Source organism: Giraffa tippelskirchi, chromosome 12, assembly GCF_054371585.1.
Source record: "Giraffa tippelskirchi isolate mGirTip1 chromosome 12, T2T-mGirTip1v1.2.pri, whole genome shotgun sequence".
Classification (NCBI taxonomy): domain Eukaryota; kingdom Metazoa; phylum Chordata; class Mammalia; order Artiodactyla; family Giraffidae; genus Giraffa; species Giraffa tippelskirchi.
Window position 1 is genome coordinate 83,294,554 of NC_137286.1, and position 10,273 is coordinate 83,304,826.

Sequence of the window (10,273 nt, forward strand, 5' to 3'; positions counted from 1 at the left end):
GTGCATGAAAGTGAAAAGTGAAAGTGAAGTCGCTCAGTCGTGTCCGACTCTTCGAGACCCAATGGACTGTAGCCCACCAGGCTCCTCCGTCCATGGGATTCTCCAGGCAAAAGTACTGGAGTGGGGTGCCATTGCCTTCCCCGACTCTTGAGGCTAGGGATACAGAAAAGTGTCTCCTGCAGAGCCAACCCTCACTTAAGGTGCTCAGAGAATTCCCTCTTCCCCTATTCATTCTCAGGGAGGCCCCAATGCACCTCAAGTCACTCAGTGAGACAAATGTTTCTTATTTATTCTTCTAACTTGAAACATCTCCATTTGGTGCTGGTATATCCTTAATAATTCCCTAATACTCACGGATTTCCCCTTTTTAACAAAGAAAGGAAGCCTTCAGCAGTCATCTGTATCTCTAACATTTTATAGTGTTGAAATGAATTGATTTCAGCAAATATTAGGTAATAAAAGCAAAAGTTCAAGTGCTGGCTCAACTAGGTAGACACATGCAAAAGAATGAAGTTATATCCCTTCCTCACAGCACACATAAAAATTTACTCAAAATTAGACACATTTATATGAACTAAAATTATGAAACTCAGAAGAAAATGCAGAAGTAAATTTTGAGACCTTAGATTAGGTAATTTTTTTCAAGTTATGAAGCCAAAAGCATGAGCAACAAAAGAAAAAAAAAAAACAAATAAATGGGACTTCATCTAAAGTAAAAAGTTTTGTGCTATAAATGATAGCGTCAAGAAAATGAAAAGAAAACCCACAGAATGGGAAAAAATATTTGCAAATTGTATTTCAAATATAGGACCTGTATTTCAAATATATAGATAACTCATAAGTTAATAATAAGAAGAAAAATAACCCAGTTAACAAATGCCCAAAGGATCTGAATAAATATTTCTCCAAGGAATATACAGAAGGCCAATCAACAAGCATGTGAGAAGAGTTTGATATTATCAGTCATCAGGAAAATGGAAATGAGATACTACGTCACACCTATGGGGAGGTCTATAATGAAAAAGATGAGAGGTATTAGTAAAATTGGGGAGAAATTGGGACCCTCATACATTGCTGGTGAGACTGTAAAATGGTGCAGCTGCCTGGGAAAACATTTTGACAGTTCCTCAAAATTTCAAACATAGGATTGCTGTTTAGTTCAGTAATTTCAATCCTAGATAAATGAAACCAGGTGTCCACACAAAAATTTGTACGTGAATCTTTATAGCAACCTCATAATAACCAAAAAATGGAATCAATACAAATTCCCATCACCTGTTGCATGGATAAATACAATGCAGTTGTGACGATTGATTTGGTACAGTTACATGGCTGAGCCGTGGCGTCCAGATATTTGATCAGACATTATGCTGGATGTTGCTGTGTAGGTATTTTTGGGGTGAGATTAACACTAAATTTGTAGACTTTGAGTAAAGCAAATGATGCTCCGTGATGAAGGTGGCCCTCACTCAATCCGCTGAATGTCCAAAGAGGATAAAAGATTGAGCAAGAAGGAATTCTGCCAGTAGACTGCCTTTGTACTTGAACTGCAATTCTTCCATAGGTCTCCAGCCTGTAGCCTACTCCATGAGATTTTTGACTTGTCAAGCTTCCACAATCATATGAGCCAACTAGTTAAATATCTCTCAAGGTATAGAGAAAAGGGAGCCCTCCAGCACTGTTGGTGGGATTGTAAATGGTATAGTCATTGTGGAGAGCAGTATGGAGGTTCCTTAAAAACTAAAAATAGAGCCACCATATGATCCAGCAATGCCACTTCTGGGCATGTATCTGGAGAAAACCATGGTTCAAAGGGATGCGTGCACCACAGTGATCATTGCAGTGCTGTATACAGTAACCAAGACACGGATCCAACTGAAATGTCCATTGACAGATGAATGGACAAAGAAGTTGTGGTACATATATACAATGGAATATTACTCAGCCTTAAAAAGGAATGAATTTGAGTCAGTTCAACTGAGGTGGAAGAACCTAGAGCCTGTTACACAGAGTGAAGTAAGTCAGAAAGAGAAAAAGCAAATATGGTATATGAACACATACATATGGAATCTAGAAAGACGGTACTGATGAACCTATTGCAGGGCAGGAATAGAGATGGAGCCATAGTTAATAGGCTGTGGACACAATGTGGGTAGGAGAGAGTGGGACAAATTAAGAGAGTAACACTGAAACATATACATTACCATATGCAAAGTAGGTAGCCAATGGGAAGTTGTTGTATAACACAGGGACCTCAAGCTAGTGCTCTGTGATAATCTAGAGGAGGGGGTTGGGAGGGGTGGGAGGGGAGTTCAAGAGGGAGGAGATAGTGTGTACTTATGACTGATTCGCATTGTTGTATGGCAGAAACCAACACAGTATTGTAATGCAATTATCCCCCAATGAAAAATAAATTAAAATTTAAAAAAAGAAGATATGGTACATATATACAATGGGATATAACTCAGCCATGAAAAAGTGTGAAATAATGCCATTTGCAGCAACATGGATAGACCTGGAGATTATCATAGTAAGTGAAATAAGTCACACAGAGAAAGACATATTATATGATACTGCTTGTGTGTGAGTGTGTGCTAAATTGCTTCAGTTGTGTCCCACTCTTTGAGACCCCATAGACTGTAGCCTGCCAGGCTCCACTGTCCATGGAATTCTCCAAGCAAGAATACTGGAGTGGGCTGCCACACTCTCCTCCAGGGGATCTTGCTGACTCAGGGATTGAATCTGTGTCTCCTTCAGCTCCTGCATAACTGGCAGATTCTTTACCGCTGAGCCCTGGGGGATGCCCAGTATTGCTTAAATGTGGGGTATAAAAAATGATACAAATGAATTTATTTACAAAACAGAAACAGACTCACATACTTAGAAAACAAACTTATGGTTACCAAGGGGAAATGTGGAAGGGAGGGATATATTGGGGGTTTGGGATTGACATATACACACTACTATATTTAAAATAGATAACCAACAAAGACCTACTCTATAGCACAGGGAACTCTGCTCAATATTCTGTAATAACCTAAATGGGAAAAGAATTTGAAAAAGATTAGGTATATGTATATGTGAATCACTTTGCTGTACACCTGAAACTAATACAACATTGTAAATTAATTATAGTCCAATATAAAATAAAAATTTTAAAAACAAATCTCTGTATACATACACACTCTTCCTGTTGATTCTTTTTCTCTGGAGAACACTGACTAATACAGAGGTATATCTAGGTATAATGGAATACTGTTTGACAAGGAAAAGGATTGAAAACGTTATATGAGTGAAAAAAAGTCAGCCACATATTGTATGATTTCATATATGTGAAATGTCCAGGATAGGCAAGTCCTTAGGCATGTATAGTAGGCTAGTAGTTGCTTAGGACTGGGGAGTGTGTGTGCTGGGGGTGGGGGCTGGGATGTGGAGCTACAGCTAGTGGGTCTGGACTTTGTCCTGTGGGGGATAAAAATGCTCTAAAATTAGATGATAGTGATTATTGTGGGCCGCCCAGGTGGCGCTAGTGGTAAAGAATCCACCTGCCGATGTAGGAGATGCCGATTTGATCCTTGGGTCGGGACGATCCCCTGGAGGAGGGAATGGCAACCCACTCGAGTATTCTTGCCTGGAGAATCCCATGAACAGAGGAGCCTGGTGGGCTGTGGTGCATGGGGTTGCAAAGAATCAGACACGACTGAACAACTTAGCACACAATGCATGATGACTGCATAACTCTGTGAATATACTAAAAACTCTGAATTGTACACTAAATGATGAGTTATATCCCAATACAGCTGTTTAAAAAAAAAAAAGTGCAAGTAGGAGCAAGTGACTCAGCTAAGTTCATGAAGAGAGTACAGAAATGTCCGAAGCGCGGGGAGACACTGAACTGAAGCCCGCTGTCCCTCAGACGGTCTCCTGTACCTCTCCGGAGACACACTGTCTGTTCACGTTTCCTTTTTATTCCCCATGGTGTTATTCATAGTCACAAGCAACTCAATTCAATCTGGTCTAAACCAGTAGCTGTATTACTCAACCCAATTAAAGCTATGAGAGCAAAATATAGGTCGGCTTATGAAATAAGAGGTAGAGACACTAACGGATGCTAAAGAAGGAAACTAAATACACGTTGGACCACTGCCTGGAAGGAGGAAGGAAATTTACGGCAGGAGGGAGGTTTGTGTGGTATTTCATGTGCTGAGCGTTTCCATCCGTGAACAAAGAGCCTGCTTGCTTCTCATCCTTCATGGAGACAAACGGAGCTGGTGGTGCCTGGCTGCATGGTCAGCATCCTCAACGGTCTCTGAAAATCAGCACCTAGAGATTCTCCAGAGAGTTGGTGCCAACGTGTTTCTGAGTGACCGTCGTCTAGTCCCTCAACATATGTATATGTAAAAAAAGGATTCACATAGAAATCCATGTACTGAGGTTGCTTGCATATTAAGTAAAGACCTTTATTAAGTAGTTAAGCTTTCCTGGACACCATCCTCTTCTCTGAGGACCATCACGCAAATGCTACCCAATCCCTCACAGCCCCTCCTGAGTGGACAGCAAGTCTTGTGACTTCACCTCCCGGACCACAACTGATTCTACCACGGGTAAGCTATCTGATTGACATTGGACCAATCAGTTCCTCTTTTCTGGGAATTTGCAATTCAGGTTTAGAGGCAACCCACTCCAGTATTCTTTAGCAAGGGGGCTTCCTGGGTAGCTCAAATGGTGAAGAATATGCCTGCAATGCAGGAAACCTGGGTTTGATCTCTCTGAAGAAGAACATGGCAACCCACTCCAGTATTCTTGCCTGGAGAATTCCATGGACAGAGGAGCCTGGAGGACTGCTGTCCATGGGGTCGCAAGGAGTCGGACACGACTGAGCGACTACTACTTTCACTGCCACTTTAATATATTCTCTGAAAGAAGTTTAGAGTGACTTCTAAAGTTTTTCATTGTAAGCATATGGAACTGAAAAGATCTTATTTCCCGGGTTCCATAAATACATTTTAAAATTAAATAATTATATCACTCTTTTATCCATATCCAGTGGTATCCAAATTCATCCCTTAAATTTATCCATCAATCATCCATTTAAAAAAAAGAATTAGCACTATATTAATAGCAAGACATTTTCCATCACTCTTTTCTTTTTAAACCTATGTTTCCTTTCCAAATTGCCCATTTTTTAAAACTGATCACAGCATCTTAGTTCTCGAGAACAAAAATATCTATGTAAATTGAAATTAGAAATGTTAACATTTGCAGTGACCACAGGTTTTAAGTGTGTTAAAACAAGTTAAATATGCTATATAATTTTATAAGTATACAACATAAAGTAAAATGTTATTGGCTTTTAATTCATGTATCCATTGATAAATATATGATGAATATCACATGCATGCATACTAAGTTGCTTCAGTCATGTCCGACTCTTTGAAGCCCTATAGACTGTAGCCTACCAGGCTCCTCTGTCCATGGGATTTAGGCAAGAATACTGGAGTAGTTTGCCATGCCCTCCTCTAGGGGATCTTCCCAACCTAGGGATCGAACCCACATCTCTTATGTCTCTTGCATTGGTAGGGGGTTTCTTTATCACTAGCGCCACCTGGGAAGCCCACGGATATCACATATTACTACTTGATTCCTGTATGTAACTAACTTTGTTCAAATAAATGTGCAGAGGAATCTGGAATTAATCTGTATACTAATGTTACTCAATTTTTTAAAGTCTTCTCAGTTTTATGCCAAAAATCAGTTAGTGATTTTCCATTAAATATTGCTTAAATGACCCTGACAGTGGACAACTCCAGTAGCTCCTTCTTCAATTTTGATAGAAGCAACGAAATAAAAACTCCCTGATTTTCCCAGTAGCAATGCTATCAATGCCCCACCCACATCCCTGAAACACTAGGCATCACAGTGTGTGCAGAGAGTATCCTACTTCAGAGACATATATGAAGGATCCCTGGAAAGCTTTCACTCTGCCTGAATGTTCAGGGGGCGAAGCATCAGGCAGTCAGTACCCTGGGGGACAGCCTTCAGTCGAGGACAGATGAGATTCTGAGCATGAATGGACCCTGGGGTGTCTCCAACACCATCTCACCGGAGCTCTCTCGGGGAGTGAACCCCTGTTTCTCACCATATTGGCTTGCTTCTCTTCCCTGTCAATCATTCCCCCTCTCCTGCTGGCACTTCCTGTGGTCACCTCCCTAATAAAGCACTCACACGCGTCTTCATTTATTCATTCATGGCTGCGCTGGGTCCCCGTTGCTGCCCACAGGCTTCCTCCAGTTGCCAAAAGCAAGGGCTGCTCCGTTGCCAAGCTCAGGCTTCTCACGGTGGTGGCTTCTCTTGTTGCAGAGCACAGGCTATAGGCGCTCAGGCTTCAATAGTTGCAACATGTGGGCTCAGAAATCGCGGCACACAGGCTTCACTGCCCCACAGCACGGGGAATCTTCCGGGCCCAGGGATCGAACTCGTGTCCCTTGCATTGGCAGGTGGATTCTTATCCCCTGTGCCACCAGGGAAGCCCTGCATTCCAATCTCAGTCTTGGCAGTGCTTCTGGGGTAACCCAGCTGCAGCGGGTTGCACTGTGGTCCGCCTCGAAAGATATGGGCTTGTCCTAAATCCTATAATGTGTGAATGTGGCCTTATTTGGAAAGAAAACCTTTGCAAATATGATTAGAGTGGCAAGATGAGCTCACACTGGACTACCCCAGAGGAGGGACCTTACATCCAAAGACAAGCGTCCCTATGAGAGAATGGAGACCGAGACAGAAGAGGCCAGGTGACAAGAGACAGGGATGGCAAGAAGTAGCCACAAGCCCAAGGAACCCCTGGAGCCACCAGGCGCTGAAAGAGGCAATGAAGGTTTTTTTTCCTGGAGCCTTAGGAGGTAGCCAATCCCTACTAACACCTTGAATTTGGATTGCTGGCCTCCAGAGCTAGAAGCAAACACATTTCTGTTTTGGCAAGTCACCAAGTGTGTGGTAATGCTTGTTATGGCAGCCACGGGAAATGAATACACCAGCCCGAGACATTCCTTTATTCACTTTTTCATCAACACCGTGTTTAATTTACTCATTTAAAACATCGTCTTTGTCTGTGTAGGATCTTAGTTGTGGCACGCGGCATCTCCTTCGCCGCACGTAGGATCGTTTGCTGCAGTGCACGGACCTCTCTCAATTGTGGCCAAGGGCTCCAGAATGCGTAGTTTGTGGCATGTGGACCCTCTAGTTGAGGTGTGCGGGCTCAGAAGTTGTGAAGCTTAGCTGCCCTGTGGCATGTGGAATCTTAGTTCCCAGACCAGGGATGGAACCCATGTCCCCTGTGTTGGATGGAGGATTCTTAACCACTGGGCCACCAGGGAAGTCCCAACACCACTATCTTGCATTGTCCTTTGTTGGGTGTCTGGAGAGTTTTACATGGAATGGTAAACCACCACTGGGAGACTGAGGTGAGCAAGAGGCTGATTCTTTTAAGTGGCAGAAGCACTACTGAGAACACGGAGGTGGAACTAGAACATCAGCATTGATCCCCTGGAGGAGGGCATGGCCAACCACTCCAGTATTCTTGCCTGGAGAATCCCATGGACAGAGGAGCCTGGTGGACTATGGTCCACGGGGTCACAAGAGTCATACACGACTTAACAACTAAACCACTATCACATGATACCTTGACCACATTGCTTCTCTGGCAGAACCGTTTTAAGAAAGAAGACAAACTGAAGTTGAGGATCTTCTAATGAATTTCCTAAAACTTTCCAAGAGCTCATAAACCAGCCAGTCTTCGCTACCTCCAGTTTGAAGGCTGTTGCTGTCAGGCACTGTGAGGCTGACTTTTCTGGAATTTGCAAGGTGGATTTATCTTTCCCTTAGCTCTTCATCCCTGCCTCAGCCCAGAGAAAAATGACCAGGCTCAATGCTTTCACTTCCTGCCTCTCCCTTCATCCTTTTTCTGGCTGCTTCTGAATGGAAGAGGGACTCACTGATGGCCAAGTGCGAGCAGGGTTCTCGATAGGGTGGTTGACCGGTCAAAGCCACACGTGCCCCCGTGTGGCAAGAGCAGTTGACGGTCCCCTCTTGGGCCTGCCTTTGTTCAGATGGGGTGTCTTGCACTACTACCAGCCTTGGCGTCATTGGTGCCCTGGAGCAGGGCCACCCGGAGGAGAGGCACATCCTTGCCAGCTTTTCAGCCACAGACCTTGTTGGGACCAGTCCAACAACGAGCCGACCTGAGGGAGCAATGCTGCAGGAGAATAAAGAAAAGAAGACTCAGAAGTAAAGTGGGGCTCAGGGGGCTGATGCCATTCGCAGGCAGAAGCCCAGATCCTAATCCTTCCTTGCATGCTTTTTATTGCTAACATCTACTTCCTCGCAAAAACAACACCCAGTTGTGAATAGGACTGGTGATAGAAGCAAAGTCCGATGCTGTAAAGAGCAATATTGCATAGGAACCTTGAATGTTAGGTCCATGAATCAGGGCAAATTGGAAGTGGTCAAACAGGAGATGACAAGAGTGAACATCGACATTCTAGGAATCAGTGAACTAAGATGGACTGGAATGGGTGAATTTAACTCAGGTGACCATTATATCTAGTACTATGGGCAGGAATCCTTTAGAAGAAATGGAGTAGCCATCATAGTAAACAAAAGAGTCTGAAAGGCAGTACTTGGATGCAATCTCTAAAATGACAGAATGATTTCTGTTCATTTTCAAGGCAAACCATCCAATATCACGGTAATTCAAGTCTATGCCCCAACCAGTAACGCCGAAGAAGCTGAAGTTGAACAGTTCTATGAAGACCTACAAGACCTGCTAGAACTAACACCCAAAAAAGATGTCCTTTTCATTATAGGGGACTGGAATGCAAAAGTAGGAAGTCAAGAAACACCTGGAATGACAAGCAAATTTGACCTTGGAGTACAGAATGAAGCAGGGCAAAGGCTAAAAGAGTTTTGCCAAGAGAATGCACTGGTCATAGCAAACACCCTCTTCCAACAACACAAGAGAAGACTCTATACATGGACATCACCAGATGGCCAACACTGAAATCAGATTGATTATAGTCTTCGCAGCCAGAGATGGAGAAGCTCTATACAGTCAGCAAAAACAAGACCGGGAGCGGACTGTGGCTCAGATCATGAACTCCTTATTGCTAAATTCAGACTGAAATTGAAGAAAGTGGAGAAAACCACTAGACCATTCAGGTATGACCTAAATCAAATCCCTTATGACTATACAGTAGAAGTGAGAAATAGATTTAAAGGACTAGATCTGATAGACAGAATACCCGATTAACTATAAATGGAGGTTTGTGACATTGTACAGGAGACAGGAATCAAGACCATCCCCAAGAAAAAGAAATGCAAAATGAAAGTGAAAGTAGAGAGTGAAAAAGTTGGCTTAAAGCTCAACATTCAGAAAACTAAGATCATGGCAACCGGTCCCATCACTTCATGGCAGATAGATGGGGAAACAGTGGCTGACTTTATTTTTCTGGGCTCCAAAATCACTGCAGATGGTGACTGCAGCCATGAAATTAAAAGACGCTTACTCCTTGGAAGGAAAGTTATGACCAACCTAGATAGCATATTAAAAATCAGGACATTAATTACTTTGCCAACAAAGATCCGTCTACTCAAGGCTATGGTTTTTCCAGTAGTCATGTATGAATGTGAGAGTTGTACTATAAAGAAAGCTGAGCGCCGAAGAATTGGTGCTTTTGAACTATGGTGTTGGAGAAGGCTCTTGAGAGTCCCCTGGACTGCAAGCAGATCCAACCAGTCCATCCTAAAGGAGATCAGTCCTGGGTGTTCATTGGAAGGACTGATGTTGAAACTGAATCTCTGATACTTTGGCCACCTGATGGGAAGAGCTGACTCATTGTAAAAGACCTTAATGCTAGGAAGGATTGGGGGCAGGAGGAGAAGGGAACGACAGAGGATGAGATGGCTGGATGGCATCACCGACTCGATGGACATGGGTTTGGGTGGACTTAGGGAGTTGGTGATGGACAGGGAGGCCTGGCGTGCTATGGTTCATGGGGTCACAAATAGTCGAACACAACTGAGGAGCTGAACTGAACTGAACTTCCTCGTACATGCTCTAGAGATATCTGTTCTTTATAATCTCAGATCGAGGATAAAGATATACAATGCACAGTCCTCAATGTCAAACCTTCAGGCCTTTCGTGACTGTTTAGCCCTTCAGCTAGTGACGCCCTTTCTCAGCAACTCCCTCAAGGCTCTGGTTACGGAATGGTCACTAATT